Source organism: Danio aesculapii, chromosome 23 (assembly GCF_903798145.1).
Source record: "Danio aesculapii chromosome 23, fDanAes4.1, whole genome shotgun sequence".
Classification (NCBI taxonomy): Eukaryota; Metazoa; Chordata; class Actinopteri; order Cypriniformes; family Danionidae; genus Danio; species Danio aesculapii.
This window is the reverse complement of record NC_079457.1, coordinates 9,458,238-9,479,667: the sequence shown is the minus strand read 5'-3', so window position 1 is coordinate 9,479,667 and position 21,430 is coordinate 9,458,238.

Sequence of the window (21,430 nt, the reverse complement as noted above, 5' to 3'; positions counted from 1 at the left end):
GGAAAAAAACAAAAAGCCCTTGTAAGTTTTGGTGCGAAGCTGACTGACATAGCAAAATATTTGCAACTGTTGCCAATGAATGCGACACAGTGTTAATTTGCATGGTAGGGGTTTTCAATGTTTTGTTCCGCAGCCCTGGTGCAAATCGTCAGTTCTGCGCTGAGCCGAGGCGAGCTAATTAAAATGCACTCCCCATGATGAAAGAGTCAAGGCCTGGGGATTCCAAACCTGCTTCTGATTCAAAGCCCAAATTTCATGTGATACGGACAGGCGGTGATTGAAGTCTTGAGAGCTGTAATTTTCAAAGTAGAACAACAACATATGCATACTGTTAACAGCAGATGCTTAATTTGAAAATCTAATGCACATAACCCAATTAGAAGACGAGGAAAAGAACCACAAGTGAAATTAAATAGGCTGCCGTGCTGCTTTAAACCTTTCAAGACGACTCTTTCAGGATGGGAGTGTTTTTGCTTGGTATTTCCATCACAGAGCGATCAATATTTCTGTACAATAATTAACACCCGGCTGCCATATGTGAGATGGAAAGGTGTTGTGCCACATTCTATATTTCGCTTCCTTTAAATAGGGCTTTATGCAGAAATTAAAAATGTTTGTTTTTAGTGACACCAGTGGCTGTTTAGTGAACTGCAGTCAGCAGCGTATTGCTCATGCTCGTACGCGTGCAAACATAGCATACAAGACTGAATACGATTTAGTGTTTAACCTGTTGGCTAAATTCTCCATTAGTCAAACTATAAAGCATGTTACTATTTAGAAGTGGCTCACACAGATAGCATATGCAGAACGTCAAAACACTCAACTGCTTTATTTGGATTTTAGTAACTATGTGCCTTTTAGTAACTTTGACTTTTTATTCAGTTTGTGGTCTCATTTCATTTGTAACGTAATCTGTGACATCGTCTTGCTTTTTATTACAAAGACTTCATTTCTGCGCATGAGTAACATAGTAAACAACAGGGGTCCGTTCTTCGTACGTGGATTTCTCAATTAGCTGGATTTGGTTTTGACGATTCGACGATTTGACACGATCCAGGATCATTTCATTCTTCAAAACTTGTCAGAGAGTTGTTGTCATAGCAACAGTTCTGGTAACTCAAACCTGCTTGGGAGCAGGCTTATTTCACGTAAACAGGATTAGATCAGGTCTTTTCAAGCAAAGGTAATACTGAAAGTATGTTTCAAATTCTGATACCTTCTTACAGCAGTAGTTATATACACTTGGAATATAGTGAATGGTTACAAAAAAAAATTACATATACATACATATACATACATATATATATATATATATATATATATATATACATACATATATATATATATATATATATATATATATATATATATATATATATATATATATATATATATATATATATATATATATATATATATATATATATATAAAGACCCAATCTAATCCTGTTTATATGAAATGAGCCTTATATGAAAAGTAAAAAAATTAATTAAAAATTAAAAAAATATAGAAATTAAACGTCTGTGCATTCTGCACTCCGAAATAAAAGTACAAAAACTGTCACGGGGGGTTGTATCCCCAAGGGGTTCCAAGAAAACGTTTTGGACTTTTTAGATACAAACGTCCTATTTTAAGGTATCAGCTTTAGTACAATTTATGATAATAGACATGCACAATATTCAGCTGTTTTTTTGTTTGTTTGTTTGTCTTTTTTTTTAAGGAATAATCATTCATGCAGTCTTGCACATGTTTTGACACCTAATATGACGGTGGTTTGATGTTTTGCACAAGTCCCAGACACCTTTATCGAAATCAAACTTCTTTTTTAATGCAAAATAAATTTAAACAGCCAGTTATTCCTTACGCCGATTAATAAACTTGAATAGGCCTAGGCTACTACAATAAAGAAAATCCGCTATTAATGTAAAACTAAGTAAAATGACTAAATACTGAGTGTAAAGCATGCAGCCCACAACAAATGTGGAAAGTTATTGCGTATCATATTTAGCAAACCGTTTACCACAAATTTTATATAATTTTGCTCACATGGATAATTGAATATTAATCAGATGATGTCATTATGCTGCTGTGCCGTCAGCCAATCGTTGCATTGCTGATCATGATTTTGTGGATTGATAGATCTGTCCTTCACAACACGCACAGCGATCTCAGATCAGTTCATTCAGATTTTTTAATCTGATTCGCGAACTTGTTTGAAGCACCAAAATAGCCAGAGATCTGTTATAAAGATTAAAAGATCCAGGATCTGCCTAATCATCTTACATCATTTAAGCGAGGAATGAAGAACTGATCCCTGGTCTCCAGAAGAAACTGTGGTGTAAACAAATGAATAACCATCCATTATTCAACACTATTGTGTTGGTGGACTAAATGTGTCCTATGGAATGTTGTTCTGAGGACTCTTAATTTTCAAAATAAACCGTGATGTACAGCAATGAATGCGTGTGTGTCTTGTTATTACAATGATATGTACTCCATATCTAATAAGTGTTTTCTGGACAACTTACACTAATTTTACAAATACATTCTTTATAAGCTTCCCATTGAAAAACAAGTAGCTACAACGGGTGCTTGAGGGTTGTAGCTTTAGACTGATCTGTCAAGATTACTTGTGTTCTTTTTGATGTAATCTATTCATAAACACTGAAATGTGCAAAAACAGTGCCCCGGTGTGTCCACGTCCTGCCGCTGGCTATGAGATTAATGTAGATGCTAATACTTTAAAATTTTGGTGCATGAACATTGTATAAATATGGTAGTTTAGTATCAATAAAATTTAATTTATGTTTCTACCATAATTGTAATGGAAAAATTCTGCCAACCACAACTGCCAGTTATTTACTGTAAATTTGACCAATTTATTTTGTTTTGTGTGATATACTCAAAGTTACTTTCTTTCTTTTTTGATCAGTAAACTTTAAGAAGCAATAACATACAGATAATGAACATCTAAACACAACTGAAACATCTACAGTACATGTAATGCTGTGTCATAAAATACAAAGCAATATGAGATGTTTTTCCCCCTAATGTAAATTACTCGCTTCAGTTAAATTATTTGAACTTGCATGGTAAATGCGACTGAGGCAAATCCTTGAACCACGCATTCTGCATCATTCGAGCCCCACGTGATCATTTGCCTCTGCGTGTTAGCGTTGACTTTCTATGAAATTTACTCATGCAAATACTTAATTCTTTATTTGGTGTAAACACAGAATAAGTGGTAAATATATAAGTATATGCTGTGCTCTTTCACACACAAATCACACAAGAAAAACGAGAAAACAGTGGTCAAGCAAGCATCTGATCCTAGTGATATGAATATGAGCTCATTAATATTATGACAGTTTAAGTATATTTATAGTATAAATTTGAATGAATCTTTTCCTTTGCGTGACCCATAGACATTCAAGTACAAAATGGATCCTTCAGCATTATCCTGAAAAACTCCACCTTTGTAAAATGGTCTGTCTTTTAAGGCTTGTGAATAAAGAGCCCTTGTTTTGATAGGCCAATGACACTGCTTAGGAAATAATGCTGCATTGCTACTGCTCATTAGTAAGTATTTTGACAGCATTATCCATATAAAACTCATTTGTTGACAGAATTTTGAAATGAAATATTTTACTTACATTTTCGACGCAGCTCCAGTACAGCAGACTGCTTCATCATGCAATAAAAGTCTCTTTGTGCTCTCTCCATAACACCATGCCTCACTTACAGAATACGCAGTCAAATGGTCTGGAAATAAAATATATATAATCATATGACACAATTCAGGATACAAGAATACAGCTGTATATATCAAAAGATGTTAATGATGTTAATGTTCACACATTAACACACATACAAAAAAATTATAATTTTGCATAATTGCATAAACATCCCCATTTAAGTAAGGCATAATGTACATCCTACAGACGCTAAATGGAGAGGCTGTTGTATAGTACAGAAGAGCTTTATTCTGCTAAAACAACCCCCTGGATGTATTTTATAACACTTTTAATACGGCTACTTGCCACAAAATGTAAATATTAGATAAAACATTGTTCTGAGCTATACTTATCTATTAATTCTTTAATTAAACACAAATTTCACAATAGAAAATGGCTGAATGGAGCACACACTAACCTACATATTATTCAGTCACAAGATGGCGCCAAACAGTCAAACAGCAGAAAATTCTGATAGTACATGTACCTTGAAATGTTGCGACTGACCAATCAGAATCAAGTATTCCAGTCAGCTGTGTAATAATTGAAAATAACATAACAAATTTTTACTTTGTTTTATCCTTAACAAATTGAGTGTATTCACTTCTTTTGTGTAAAAAATATAAATAAAAATAAGTAAAATGTCATGATTGACCAATCAGAGTCAAGTATTCCAAGGAGCCATGTAATAAACAGTTTTAATGCGAGGGAACTAGATTTCACGAGGAAGGACAATGGAGCAAATTTTTCATGAAATGTAGGACAGGTAAAACACCACAAATGGCGCCCAAACCCTATAACCGCTTCTCCAGCTGAACTAATAGGGCTCCACTTGTCAAGGCTGCATAACAGAGAACAGTGACCTTTTCCTCTGCATATGCAAACATATTGTTTGTATATGTAAAGATGTGTGTTTTCACAGGATGTTGCATTCGCTGTGGGTGAACAATCGCGAGCTTCCAGAAAAGCAGAGGCTTCAATCAAAGATTTTCCAGCACTGAGATGAAAAGGAAAACAGATAAACAATCTTGGGGGGCGGGGGTGGGGCTGGGGGTAAAGCTGGAGTCTGCATTATTTTTAAATTAATAACATGTTCTGTTAAGCATAATAATCTGTAGCTGAAGATAATGAGTATATTTACATGTGCAATCTTTCATTTGATGTCTTATATTGTAAATGTGCTAGGGATAACTTTAATGAAAATACATTAGATAGTTTCCTTTTATTATTATTTATTAAAATAGCCACGTGCTGGTTAAAGGAACGTTGCGGGAAAAATATTATATATTATAAATAAAAGTGGTTAGCACCATCGCCTCACAGCAAGAAGGTGGTTTGAGTACCGGCTGGGTCAGTTGACATTTCTGTGTGGAGTTTATATGTTCTCCCCGTGTTCATGTGAGTTTCCTCCGGGTGCTCCGGTTTAACCCAGTCCAAAGACATGTGCTAACATAAGTAAATTGAATAAACTAAATTGGCCAAAGCGTATGTGTGTGAATGAGAATGTATGGGTGTTTCTCAGTACTGGGTATATCATTAACCACCTCCCACCTTCCTTTTTTTATTTCATGTGTTTTGGTTTATTTACTCAATTTACAGTGCACCCGGAAAGTATTGATACTTCATCCACAAATTTTTTTTAAAGTTACAGCCTTTTCCAAAATTGATTAAATTCATTTATTTCCACACAATAACTTATAATGACAATGTGAAAAAAATGTTTTTTTAAATTGTTGCAAATTTATTAAAAATAAAAAACCTGTAAATCACTTGTACATAAGTATCCACAGCCTTTGCCATGAAGCTCTAAATTAAGCTCAGGTACATTCTGTTTCCACTGTTCATTCTTGAGATGTTTCAGCAGCTTCATTGGAGTTCACCTGTGGTAAATTCAGTTGATTGGACATGATTTGATAAGCCATAAGGTCCCAGGGTTGACAGTACATGTCAAAGCACAAACCAAGCATGAAGACAAAGGAATTGTCTGTAGACCTCCGAGACAGGATTGTCTCGAGGCACAAGGCTTGGGAAGAATACAGAAAAATTTCTGCTGCTCTGAAAGTTCCAATGAGCACAGTGGCCTCCATCATCCGTAAGCAGAAGATGTTTGGAATCACCAGGACTCTTCCTAGAGTTGGCCGGCCATCCAAGCTGAGTGATCAGGGGAGAAGGGCCTTAGTCAGGGAGGTGATTAATAACCTGATGGTCACTCTGTCTGAGCTCCAGCGTTCTTCTGTGGAGAGAGGAGAACCTTACAGAAGGACAACCATCTGTGCAGCAATCCACCAATCCGGCCTGTATGGTAGAGTGGCCAGATGGAAAGGACTCCGTGCCTGGAATTTGCCAAAAGGCATCTAAAGTACTCTCAGACCACAAAATTCTCTGGTCTGATGAGACTAATATTGAACTCTTGTAGTGAATGCCAGGCGTTAAATTTGGAGAAAACCAGGCACCGCTCATCACCAGTCTAATACCATCCCTATTAGGTGGTGGCAGCATCATGCTGTGGGGATGTTTTTCAGCACCAAGAACTGGAAGACTAGTCAGGATAGAGGGAAAGATGAATGCAGCAATATACAGAGATATCTTGAATGAAAACCTGCTTCAGAGTGCTCTTGACCTCAGACTGGGGCAACGGTTCATCTTTCAGCGGGATAATGACCCAAAGCGCACCGCCAAAATATCAATGAAGTGGCTTCACAACAACTCGTGAACGTTCTTGAGTGGCCCAGCTAGAGCCCAGATCTACATCCTATTGAACATCTCTGGAGAGATCTGAAAATGGCTGTACACCGTCGTTTCCCATCCAACCTGATAGAACTTGAGAGGCACTGCAAAGAGGAATGGGCAAAAATTCCCAAAGACAGGTGTGCCAAGATTGTGGCATCAAATTTTAATAAGACTTGAGGCTGTAATTGCTGACAAAGATGCATCAACAAAGTATTGAGCAAAGGCTGTGACTACTTCTGTACATGTGATTTTTCAGCTTTTTTATTTTTAATAAATTTGCAACAATTTTCAAAAAATTCTTTTTTTCACATTGTCATTATGAGGTATGGTGTGTAGAATTTTGAGAAAATAAATTAATTTAATCCATTTTGGAATAAGGATGTAACAAAAAAGGAGGAAAAGGTGAAGCGCTATGAAGACTTTCCGGATGCACTGAATATGACTATTTATTTGTTGTATTTTTTTATTTTATTTTGTATTGTTCTGCGTTGATGTTAATGCTCTGTATTTGACATTCATCTGCATTTTTTGCAAATAGGAAAAGTTCAAATCATAAAAAAAAATGGGCCATTTATCAAAAGTTTATGTTTAAACATTTACTTCACAATAGGAAAGCCTTCAATTTCATTCTGATTTTAATACCAAAAAAAAAACTTATGCACACCAATCATGCAACTAGAAAGATGAGCAGAATGAAAAAAAAATAAATAAATAAATAAATAAATAGGTAAAGGCCTTTACCTGATAAAATAACCATTGCTGAATTATTAACCATAATCAGAGTATAATTGTGCATACAAATTAATTTACTGTATAAAAAAAAAACACTGAACTCACAAATGCCTAAACAACATTTACAACCAAAATCTCTGCAGGAGAGAGTGATCTCACCAGATTTATCTTCTGAGAAACACTAGTAGTGCTAATAATAATAATGATTAAAGTTGCTGCTGGTGGGAGGGAGTGTAAGAGTAGTCCCCGTGACCCAGCAGAAGGCATTTTTCTACCTCAATAAGGATCCATGCTGGCGGTGTTTCCAACACTAGCACTTGACCTATTTCCTCTCATGTAATGTATCGTTAAAGCAGCCTTGTGAAATGACTTAATTATTCATGCTTGATTTCAAAGTATGGTGCTTAAGCAACGTGGCTCCGCGGGAGGACTGACACACGCGTCGGTGTTCGTACAAGCACACATACTGAGCTCAGTTCACCAACACAACCTCCGCTGTGTTCAGTCTGGAGACGGCATTAAGGTATTAGCTCTGCTTGCAAGATAAATGCCCATGTCACACACACACACACGCACACACACACACACACACACACACACACACACACACGGTTTCGGTCTGTGCAGCTGACATGCACTAGGCATTATTCAAACCGGACTGGAAAATGTGATATAGTGTGAAGTGACACACATCTGAAGCACATTTGCAAAGGACTGAGAGATCTGCTTGAAGGACAAATATTTTCCATATTGTCTGTTTCATTTTCCAAAATCCACAATTTAAATAAATGCAATTAAAATGTATTCAAGATAATGTATTAGATAAAAAAACTAAAGAAGCATTTGTAACAAAATTCCCATCATTAAAATATTAGTGTATTCTTTATGAAAAATGTGGTTAAAATGAATTTGCTTGTCGTGCCATTTTTTCTGTTTGTTTGTTTTTGAAAGAGGTCTCTTCTGCTTATTTTTGAGTCAAGTCGGCGCCAATGGCATAGTGGTTAGCGCATTGACACATGCACTCTGGTTCTCATGGCGACCCAAGTTTGATCCCGCTAGGGTTGGGCGATAGTATTGGTATTTACTGACCAAACACCGTTGTAAAAAAAAAAAAAAAAAAAAAAAAAAAAATCAATTAAAAAAAACGTTTTGTATGAAGCACTACAGTTTTATTAAAATGTGGCTGCTCAGCACGCACCTTGGAAGAAATGCCAATAAGCTTAGTGTGTCAATTTGTAATTTCCAATCAAAACGACATACATATGGGAGCAATGCACACATGTTGTGCAAGTGGCGCAAACATGACATGCGTGCATTTTCCAGGCGCACCTGGTTGAAAATATCCCAACTTTTCCGAATGCTGCGAGCGCACCGAGATTCATGTGACTAATTACCTCAGACAAACACTGTGCACCCAAACACTGCATCGCTTTTTACTTTTAACCTTGTATCAGAGCAGAAGCAATGGTTTGTCTGTTTGCCATCCTCTGAGAAAACGGTTGGTGGTCGCCTTACAGAAAGATGCCAGGGGAGCAGGAGTGCAAAGCGGATTAAAAAGTATTGAAAATTAATTACTGAACACTAGACTATTCTGACAGGGTATTCGAGTGACACAGAGTGTCAGAATGTTGTGGGACTGCTATTCAGGAGTTATTATTATGGATTATAGACGGCGAAATTCAGAAGTTTTTATTTTAGTGGGTTTTTTTTAAAGCATATGCTTGTGTGTTGTAAAAATTCATAATAATGACAAAAAAAATCTAATTTGTGGATCTCCTTAATTCCGTGTGCAACCATGCTGCCGTTGTGGCTAGTGTATTCTGGGAAATTTTCAGACCCAATGGGCTATCTCCCTCTTTCCCTTAGCCCTACACTTTCAAGCTAAAGAGAATTGGGACACCCCTACCCCTTCACATAAATGGGCAAAACGAGGGGAAGGGCTAAGGGGTAGAATTGGGATTGGCCCTTAAAGTAAAACTGTCAAACTTCATAACCTACTCCAAACTATTTTGAATGTTCAAAGCAATCAGAGTTAGCTATTTTAAACAATCTTTTTAAAATGTCCCATGAAATTAAAATAAAGTCTTTTACATGTTAGTATAAGTATTGTTAGTTTTAAGGATATTTACTGTATTAGCTAGACAAAATTCACATTTAGAAGATGTAAAACTGATATAAACATGTAAAGCTTGTAGTTTTTCACTTCCGCCTAAATGGATCAAGAGTTTTATTAACATCAGCTTTTCATCAAATTATAACCAATCAGATGTTCTCTAGTATCTGGCATGCCCCGCCCCCTTCAAGATTTGATGCAATTGAGCTCAACCACTCTCATTGGCAGAGCCGTGATAAAACAAAACACTATTGGCTGCTTGTTTTAAAAGGGAGGAGCTACACTATGGCCCACCCTCTCTCCGTGTTTCAGTTGTAACGTTGAATAAAAACGCATATTATGAAGCACTTCACAGGACCTTTAAACCTACAATTAGAGACATTTTCCCAAATCCGTCAAGTATTTTTCTCTACAGAAAATTCTTAGAAATACAGAAGACATCAAGTGACACAAAAACACTCTTTTTGCTTCCACTGAAAAATAGGCATTTCCTGCACACTGTGATAAATAATAAACAAGGCATTTCAAGCTGAAACTTTGCAGACATTCTATAGCGACACTTGAGACTACATCTTGAAAAAAACCTTTTAAAACAGGAGAGAGAATTGAAATCTGCCCTTAGTTTAACAGCAACACAGAACTGCCTGCTCATGAAGACATTATCATGCAATGTTTTGACAAATCGAATGCGATCTAGGCCTGAGCAAGACCAAGTGCTGACTGTCAAATCGGGAGCGTGTGATTGAAAACAGACGACATTCAGACCAAGATCTCCTGCCACATCTGACCGCTCATCATCGAAGAATGATAGATGCTTGTTTGTGTGTTTATTCCACACATACACATACACATACACACACACACACACACACACACACACACACACACACACACACACACACACACACACACACACACACAGGTTTCGACCCATGCAAAAAGGTAAGGCCCGCGCCGGACCTGTCACTTCATCCTCAGCACAAGCCAGAGTCCAGAACGACAGCGCGTCCAACCTAGGTTTGTCACTGTCTGTCCAGACCTGACCTGTCAGCTTACGTGTGCGGATGTGAATGCTGATGGATGTTTCCAGAACTGCTCCTCTGTGTCCATCAAAAGCTGGAATGTGTCAGTGCCACTTCAGAGTCCGAGCGCCGAGCGTCTGAGATTTGTTGACAGCTGCAGAGGGTGGTCTGCAGTTCTGCCAAACCGGATCACAGGGGTTCTGATCTGACAGCAAGCATTCAGGACACTTGCTGCGCAAAAGAGGGACGCTTTGTGTTCAGTCGCTTGCATGCCGATTGCAGTTTCACGCTTTGACTGGGAGCAAAACGCTTTAAATGTACTCTCTCTGTCTATTTTTAAAGGGGAAACGTGGAAATGTGGTGTGAACAGCTCAAAAATATGAACTAATAAAAAAAAAAACATGCGGAAATAAACATTCGTTATTGATGTGACCAAAAAAGTTTCAGCAATTACAGTATTCAATGGTCATTTATTTATTCATTCATTTTCTTTTTGGCTTAGTCCCTTTATTCATCAGGGGTCGCCACAGCGGAATGAACTGCCAACTCATCCAGCATATGTTTTACACAGCAGATGCCTTTCCAGCCGCAACCCAACACACTCTTTCACACAGATACACTGCAGCCAATTTAGTTAACTCAATTCACCTATAGCGCATGTCTTTGGAATTGTGGGGGAAACCGGAGCACCCAGAGGAAACCCACGCCAACACAGCGAGAACATGCAAACTCCACACAGAAATGCCAACTGACCTAGCCAGGGCTCGAACCAGTGACCTTCTTGTAGTGAGGCGATCATGCTACCCACTGTGCCACCATGACAACATTTAAAATATTTTGTGGAAATTCTGTGAATTAATCTGCACAATCCAAAAGACACAATTTTAATCAACAGGATGGGAGTTTAGGCACTACATAAGAAAATATATAGATTTTATTTTATATTTTTGCATTTATGAGGAAAAGTTTCATTTTGAATGTGACATCTCTCGCTTATGGATGCGACTGGTGTGAAATTGGCAATTGTGTGGCTTTAGTAAATCAAACTTTTGAGTATTTTTACAGTTGCATAAAAACACAAGCCTACACAATACAAGCCTACACAAAAAAAGCTCAGAAAAGTTTTTCTATTTTGGTGTAGTGTTGTCCCGATACTGGAATTCAATACCAATCAGTACTGAATTTTTTAAAAAGTCCATTTCCAAGCTCAATCTTTAACAGCACTGATTTGCCACTGTGTTCACGTGCTCAACAGAAATGACTGTGATTGGCCCTGAAGATCATCAGTTCGCTGAACTTCACCACTGTTTACTGCGTGTAACCATTGGTTCAGGGACACTGGCGCATTTTAAAGCCGCAAAGATTAGTCGATTCATCAGCAGGTCACTCATATGCTAGCTGATGCTCTAAAATCCCTGGATCTGTGTTTACACTCCATAAACAGCAGTGAAGTTTGGTAAACTGATGACCTTCACAACCAATCACAGTCATTTCTGTTGAGCATGTGAACACAGTGGCAAATCAGTGCTGTTTAAGAACACACTAAACAGTGCTCAAATGTTAGCAGGAAATGGAAATTTTTTAAATTTCTGGACCAATTGGCACCGATTTTGGTAAAAAACTTTTTAAAGGCAAGGCTGACATTTGCAAGGAATTGCTCTCTAATAAACGAAAACTAAGAGTAAAAATATAGATCAAAAAACCTTTTATTTAACTGAAATAAAATATTATATTAAAAACTAATAACAAATGAAGCCAAAGAATTTGCAAATAGCATAAATATTAATTGGTTTCTAAATGAATTTGAAATATTAATTAGTTTCTAAATGAATTTGTTTTCCACACATTCCGTGGTGGAAATTCTGACCTGTTTAAAGAAAATACTTGTTTGCATACCATTTAAGTTGCATTTGTATGGTTTTTGGTTAAATTAAAAATCTAAGTAATTTTTAATTACCAAGAGGTTTGCACATAGAGATGTAAACTACTCGAACATTTAACTTGTTGCTGGTTCTTTGCATTAAAACATACCTTACCACCAATTGTTGTTTTCTGGAGAGCATACAGTAAATAAACAGAACAACATATTTAGTAGTGGCTTACCATGCAATCCAATGCTGGTGTTTACATCCGAGTGACTCCATCATGCGGGCATACGGGTAAGCGACGAAATCGAGACCTAAGTGAAAACACTCTATTTATGTAAAACATTATCACCAACGTGATGCAAATACCAGTACAATTATTCTAAAAATGTCATAAAGGTTTTTAAACCTGGTCTAGCACTCCAATGCAACATATATTGTGGTAAAGTCGGTTTTCTATTTACACATACAGACTTTCTCCTTAATAATAAACTTTTAGAAAAGTATTCTTTGCAAATTTTAAATCATATTAACAGCTAATAGCCATCAAAGTACAACACTGTCAGCTAATGAAATAGTGCTAAGGTTGTTTTGAAGTCATACTTGCATGCAACTTCAGACTAAATATACAAAGTAGAGTGGTAAACAATTATAGGGAGCATTCAAATGAATGAAAGTCCAAAAATAAAACCAACTTTACCTCAATGGTCCTGACCAGCATTTGACCATCAAAAGGTCAGCACATGCCCAGCAAATAACCAGCAAACAGCAGCAAAATCCCTTAGACGCAAATTATGTTTTTTTTCAGCAGGGTCTCCACTTGTTTGTCTATGGTTTTGGACAGCATAAATAAGTACAACAACGTATTTAGTAGTCGCTTACCTTGCAATCCAATGCTGGTTTTACATCCGACTAATTTCATCATGGCTGCGCATATGGGTAACAGACAAAATCAGAACCTAAGTGAAAACACTGTATTTGTATAAAACAATCACAAACGTGAGGCAAATACCAGAACAAATTTTCTTGAAATGTAATATAGGTATTTAAACTTGGTCTAGCACTCAATTGAAACGTATGTAACGTTAGCAAATAAAACAAAACAAAAAGAACAATGAAAGAAATGAAAAAAACAAAAATAAACAACTTAAAGTGTTATATTAAACAACTGATGTCCACACAAATATCATAAACATATAAGATCATGCGTTTAGTCGCTATAGCACTAACATTAACGACAAACAGCTATTTTTCATTCACATAAAAATAGAGTCAGAAATAGTTATACCAACAGGTTGTTGATTGAGGTAAAGTTGATTTTATATTCACACATTCAGACTTTCTCCTTAATTATAAAGTTTCAGAAAAGTATTCTTCGCAAACTCTAAATAGGGAAATCATATTAGCAGCCAAAGGCCATCAATGTACAACATTGTCAGTCAATGAAATAGTGCTAATGTTGTTTTGAAGTCATACTTGCATGCAATTTCAGACCGAATAAACAAAAGGGGTAATCAATATAGGGAGCATTCAAATGAATGAAAGTCCTAAAATAAAACCAACTTTCAGCAGGAACCAACACAAGACCAGCAAAAAAAACAGCAAATAGCATCAAGACAGGGTCTCCGTTTGTTTTTATGTGGTTTGGACAGAATCTATAAGCAGAACAACATATTTAGTAGTGGCTTACCTTTTAATTGCAGGTGTTTACATCCGACTATTCCATCATGGCCGTGCATACGGGTAACCGACGAAATCGGGACCTAAGTGAAAACAATCTATTTATATTGACCTTATTCTTCAATGCGGAAGTGTGCGCGTTTTTGCGATTGTTTTAGAACTTCCGATTCAGTTGCCTATGGGAGAAATGACTAGGAATAATAAACGGCAAAAACGGTCAAACTACTTACTCTACAAACAAGTGTTTGCATGACAATACAGACAAAGTAAAATAATATAATAAGAAAATACCAGTTTGCAACACCAAGCAGCAAAACGAGCTGTTTTTAACGTTTAAAAATGAATGGAAGTGAATGAGACCGGAAGTTTCGAGCCAAAATGATTCAAATGGCTGCGCCCACTCGTACGTGATGCAAATACCAGAACAAATGTTCTTGAAACGTCATATAGGTTTTTAAACCTGGTCTAGCACTCAAATGCAACATATATAACGTTAGCTAACAAAACAAACAGCAAAATAAAGAAATAAACAAATAAAGTGTTATTTTAAACAACAGATGTCCACACAAACATCATAAAACATAACGTCAGGCGTTTAGTCGCTATACCGCTAACGTTAACTAAAACAGCGATTTCTTCATTCATTAAAATGGTTAAACCAACAGGTTGTAGCTCACCATTTTGGGAACAGTTGCTTGTACAACGTTATCATATGTTCATCAGGTATAAGCAATTAATTTCAGTCTTTTTTCCCCACATCTCTCGCACTTGCCGAATATTTCTCTGTTCGTGCAGGTGGTCATGTGAGCACACAAATCAACGTCCTTAAAGGTACAGCAACCAATAATCGCTTCTTTCGATCAATGCTGTTTAAATATGTATTACATCACTCGAATTGAAGTACTTTAGTATGGTTATTCGTATGAATGGAATTTGGACATAGCTATATAGATGTTGTCATTATCACAGGACCTACCAGCATTATAGTTGAGCCTTCATTTACATTCATAAATTCTCTCCCCAGGTTTAATAGTAAAGTGACCAACAGAGGTTTGCCTACTACTGTATTTTTCAATTCAAAATCAACAATTAAAAAACAACATTCCTTTTGGACTATCAGGAACTGCTATTATTTTAGATGCATAATTTCAGATTTATATTTGCACATTTATATTCTCAAATGAAAAAAAAATACTATAGTAATTTATGGAAAATTCTTTTTGAACCAAACTATTTATTCATTCTTTCATTTACTTTTTGGCTTAGTCCCTTTATTAATCAGAGGTTGCCACAGTGGAATGAACTGCCAACTTATCAAGCATATGTTTTACGAAGCGGATGCCCTTTCAACAACAACCCATCACCGACCACACACTCTTTCACACACATACACTACGGCCAATTTAGCTTATTCAATTCACCTATAGCGCATGTCTTTGAACTGTGAGGGAAACCGGAGCACCTGGAGGAAACCCACGCCAACGCGGGAAGAACATGCAACCTCTGCACAGAAATGCCAACTGACCCAGCCGGAGCTCGAACCAGTGACCTTCTTGCTGTCAGGCGATCAAGCTACCCACTGTGCCACCGTGACGCCCTGAACCATACTAGTAAAGCATATTGTACTGTATATTATAGTGTTTAGAGCTATAGTGAACTGATAAACTGTGGTAAATACTGTAGTTTTTTCTACAGTAAACTGGTTTGTTGTAATAAAATATCTCCTATACACTTTTAAAAAATGATTGCTGCCTAAAAGTTTTTTTTTTGTGTGTGTGTGTGTGTGTGTGCGTGTAATCAAATTTACTTTTCTAGTCATTCATTTTCTTTTCAGCTCAGTCCCTTTATTAATCAGGGGTCGTCACAGCGGAATGAACCGCCAACTCATCCGGGATATGTTTTACACAGCGGATGCCCTTCCAACCACAACCCATCACCGACCACACACTCTTTCACACACATACACTACGGCCAATTTAGCTTATTCAATTTACCTGTAGCACGTCTTTGGACTGTGGGGGAAACCGGAGCACCTGTAGGAAACCCACACCAACACCGGAAGAACATGCAAATTCCACATAGAAATGCCAACTGAGGCGATCGTGCTACCCACTGTGCCACTGTGATGCCCATTTTCTAGTCATCTCAACTAAAATATTTGTTTGTAAGTTTGTAAGCACCTTAAACACTTTGTTTAAAATTAGTTAAAGTAACATAAAACATTTGTTGTCAGGAATTTTTTTAATATAAATATTTTACAATATAGTCATAGAAATTAGGTTATATAACTAAAATAGTTGTTACCATAGCAATAATCAATGTTGTAGTAACGTATTACTAAGTAATGCAAGTCACGTAATTTTTTAAAAAGTAACGCATTACTTTAAAAATTAAGTAATAATATTTGAGTTACTTTTTAAAAAAAAAATTTATTCAAGTTACTTTTTACTTTAGTTAATTCCCTTTAAAAAAAATTAATTGCTGGTGCCTTATATTTCTGTGATGGAAAACTCTAATTTTTTTAACACATGGAAGAAAAGAAAAAGAGGATTATCTGACTGAACAGTGATTTTACTTTTTAATAAGACAAAAAGTACAAAAGTAGCAAACGCATGCTTTAAAATTTTATTAAAGGTGCACTATGTAAGTTTGACACTCAGTGGTTAAACTAGGTATTGCACTTCTGGATCAAAACAAGGGCAAACGCAGGTTGCCAGATTGATATATTATTTGCTAATTAATAACCTTATGTGGAACTCTGAATCTGCGTATCATTTCGGAGTCTGCTACAGTCCAACAGAGGTCGCATTTCGGTCACTGAATACTTTGAGAGCCTTTCTGACTGAATGAATGAAATATGCAATTTTTCACCAAGGCAACCCGGAGTGCTGAAATATAATTGGCTAACCTGGCATTGGGCAGGTTAAAATTACCAAAACAAGACACCCATTCAGGCACGGAAAACACATTATCAAAGCAGAATATCAGACTTCAGCATTGTTTTTCAGATAAACAAGAATGTTCACTTAGCATGTTTCTTAAATATCTGCAAACATATTATGGTATGTTTATGCTTTACAAGAGTCAAAAATGTACACACAGCACCTTTAATCTGTATATACGGCATGTATAGCTCTGGGGTCAGGAGGGTCTCAGAAGATAACATTATCCTAGATTAAATTGTTTGTGTTTTTTTAAAGGTAAATGAAGGTTATACAGGTGTTGTTAATTGCAGAGCTCCTCTATTCTATTCTATGTTCAAGCCTCAGCAAATGTAAGGAAAAGTAATGCAAAAGTAACTCAAAAGTAACGTCCTACATTACTTACCATAAAAAGTAACTAATTAATGTAACTTTTTGGAGGAGTAACTCAACATTGTAATGCATTACTTTCTAAAGTACCTTTCCCCAGTACTGGCAATAATCTGAAATACTTTAGTTAATATAGTATGCTTCAAAAGCACTATATATGTACTATAAATGACTACACTCTCAGAAATAAAGATACAGGGGCTGTTACTGGGGCAGTACCTTTTCAAAAGATACATATCTGTACCCAAAGTCCACAATGGAACCTCAAAGGTGCATATTAGCACCCAAATGTACCTAAAATGTACCTTTGAGGTACCATTGTGGAACCTTCAGGTACAAATATATACCTTTTGAAAAGGTACTGCCCCAGTGACAGCTCCTGTACCTTTATTTCTGTGAGTGTATAGTATTAATTCATGTGGGTATTCTCCCAGTTTTATCAGTATGTTAGATCATCTTTGAACTTTATCTGTTAGTGGTTGTTACTAACCAGCTAAATGTTCTCTAAGTGTGCACAATCATTTTCGCAGTTATTATGTGACACACTCTTGCTCCATTTTCCCGAATTTGCTCTTCTAACAGCATAAATCAGACTTTTCCGATTGCAAAATCCATTGTTTATGTTCTAATGACAAACGTACGTTCACTCGACAGCCGCTGGAAAAAGTCTGAAAGCCATTTCCTTTTAAAGGTGATGGAGTGGATTGCCACCCGTATTCCCAGTCTCTTTCCCTCCTTTTTTAGGAGGACAACTCTGGCTTTTAATAAACATGTAATAAGAAAGAAAACAGCTGGTAGCTGTATCACAGATGGTGCTGTTCTTGGCATCTCCGAGGAGGGGACCACACATGCAGATGGCTCATTATTCCAGCATTTGGTTATGCATATTGCACAAAATCTTATTCCAATGCTTAACAACCAGTATAAGCAATACAGGTGTTACAGTTTTTTTTAAGCACAGTTTTTTCTTCACAACATGCACCTTGCCATTTAAACTCACATTTACGTCTGTCGCATATGTTTAAATGAACCGTTATGGTTTATGTGATCGATGTGGGTCTGATGCTTTTAGTCTGCATTAAATGAAAGCAATAAATAAATAAAGTAGTATTAAAATACCAATATGCACTAGAGGTTTTGTCTGGACATGTGGGATGATAGAAATGGTGAATAATCCTGTGCCTGATCACATTTTTTACCTTTTTGTATCTTACATCTTTCATGATTCATGCACAACAGCAGGTCTTAGTCATGTGCAATATGAAGAAGGTGGAGATTTTAATCCCTAAACAATCGCAATGTAAATACCAAGGTGATTATTTAAAATTGCAAAAACATATTAATAGATCCGCATGGCATATGGCAACATATTTTAGCTGCCTTTGCTTTTGGTTCTGTGCACTATTGTTCACACTCCAGGATTGCAAAACATCTGATGTGTCGGATTGAAAATCACTAATGGAAGTGGAATCAGTCTTGGGGAAAGATACTTTTAAAAGTAAAGTAATTAAATCTTTAATTACTTCTTTAAAGAGTCGTGAAACACCAAAACACATGTTTTGAGATGCTGACAGTCAGATATATGTTCCACGTTGCTAAAAACAATATTGGGACACATACATTTCACTAAAAGTAAAACAGGTTGTTTTTGCATTGTTCGGAGCAAATTCGTTCTTCCGGTTTGAAAATAAATTTTGAAGCTACGTCACGGTGATGAGTTCATTGTGTAAAATCCAGAATGGAGATTGGCTGTCTGTACCAGCCAGTACAAAGTGACGTCATTGAGTTTTCAGTACATCTATTCATTCATTCATGAGAAAGACTTGGTTTGAACCAATCAGCGTGCTCTATTATGAATGAGATGCAATTTATTAATATGCATGATACTGTATACAGTAGCTTTGAAGATTCCTTTTAGCTGTTACAGTGTTCAGAGAGACGCCATGTTGTGTTGCCAACCGTAATTCAAACAAGCAGTAGAAGATTTGTTCGCAGACACGAGTCACCAGTGTTGCGTTTATAAATGTGCCGCAACGAATGTTTCCATTTTCCCTTGATGAGAACACTGCTGCGCGTGGGTCCACATGTGTGTATTACAGTGGTCTTCTAACACACTAAAAATATGTTTGTAAGGAAAATTTTTTACCTGAGAGCTTTTTGAATCTGGAAATGGTGAAATGCGGATTTGCCGCTCGTCCAGTTGGTGTTGATTGTCTCTACGGATTAGGTCAGTGTGTGATCAATCTTCTTTGTTTATGTTTATTCAGATGGCAAAGTTAGTATCATCAGCAGTACCCTTTCAGTCTTTAAAGACATACCTTAGTCAAAATTACTTAATTACTAAGTTTACAGCAATATCACTACAATATTATGGACTGAAAGATCCTCCACTTCCACACAGCTCTCAGATCCACTGTAAATGCTGCTCTCTGAATCACAGTCTATCTCCCCTGCATCTGTGTTTGTGTTGCCGGTGTGAAAATCAGCTGTTGTGCACGTACTGAAACTCCCCTTTTCATGCAAACCCTTCCCTCTTTTGCCACTCGACATTCTTGCCTAAACAAATCTGGACCCACTTTTCTGACTTTTTTTAAACTAGAAGTGTGAAAACACCCTGATGACACAGGGCAGGGTTTCATGGCCCTTTAAAAAGTAATTAAATATGTGACTTAATTAGTGTTTTAAGCCAATAAATGGGAAAGGTAACTCAAATATTTTCATGGAAATTAAAAAGTAATGCATTACTTTACTGGTTGCTTGCAAATATTAATCTGATTCCGAAACCCCAATACCTTTTAATGGAGACCAGCTGGCGAATGCAGCCCGAAAGCCTCACTCAAATAGCCTCCTCCTTAAAGCATTCGCCTCCCATGCAGGAATCGCTGGTTCGATCCCCGCTTGGAACGAGTGGGTGGGTGAAGGTCTAGATCGAATACAATAAATGTAAATGCTTTTGAATACCTTAAATTTTACTACAGTCATCAGTGGTATAATTTAATATACCTTGTGTGTAAAAACTACAGTAATTGAGTAATTTGTTTATATTACTATTGTTGTATTACTACATGAATGAGTTGGTCAGTTGTGAACATTTGTCATTATTGCAACACAGTGCTTTCCCACACTTTAACCAGAAGAGGTCCTCATCAAGCTCTGATTTAGAAAGCTTCGAGTAACGAACCTTTTTCCAATACAATTGAGTCGAGCGTTTCACTGGTTCAGAAAGCTTCATTTCACCATCACTACTAATTAACCTAGTTACACAGTAAAATCCTCTGAGTAAAATTTACTCTGTTTAGATAGTATTTGGTCCCTCTCTGAACTGAGTTAAGCTACGGTCACACTGGGCTATGTACGTGGGAAACTCTGTTGTGTGGCGCTGCGAAAAGGGGCGGGATTAAACAAGATGATTAGACATTTAAAAAAGCGAGCGATTGCTCCATGCTTTAAATTTCTGTCCAGAGAGGTTCTGTTTTGATCCTCAATTGGTCTCACGCAGTCAAGTGATGCGATTTTGCAGGTCAGAGTTCACCAAGCTTGAACTTTGCACCGCAGCAACCTGCAAAACCGGACGCATGACCTTGCGTTTCTGGTCTGACGCATTCGCGTGCGTATGAATGGAAGTCTATGGGAGGAAAAGCCAAGTGTGACCGCAGCTTTGAAGTTACTCAAGTAATGAGATGATGAAAGGATTAATTAGATGATGACTGAGCACTGATGATGAACACCTGCTGTTAATAATCAGAAACACAGTAGAGAAACACAAAACTACAACCGACTTAAGTCAAAGCCTTAGATGAAATCAGCTGAAATGTAATACACTGAATCTCTCAAAATCTCAGCAGAGGATCATTAAGCAACTCCACAAACAGCAGCATTACTTATTACCAACCTGTTTGCCCTTATTTAAAGAGGAAACAAATACTCTTCGAACTGAGTAAATGGCACTCAGAGGTATTTGCTAAATGTCACTTTAAGCTGATTACTAGTATCTTGAAAAATATCTAGTCAAATATTATGTACGGTCATCAAGGCAAAGATAAAAGAAATCAGTTATTAGAAATGAGTTATTAAAACTATTATGTTTAGAAATGTGCTGAAAAAATCTCTCAAAACAGAAATGGGGGAGGGGGGATATACAGAGAGGCTAATAATTCAGACTTCAACTGTATTTGAGCTACACTTACCTGCAGTGTGAATGTAGCATTAGTAATCTCAATCCACTTGTTTGGTGCACATCAA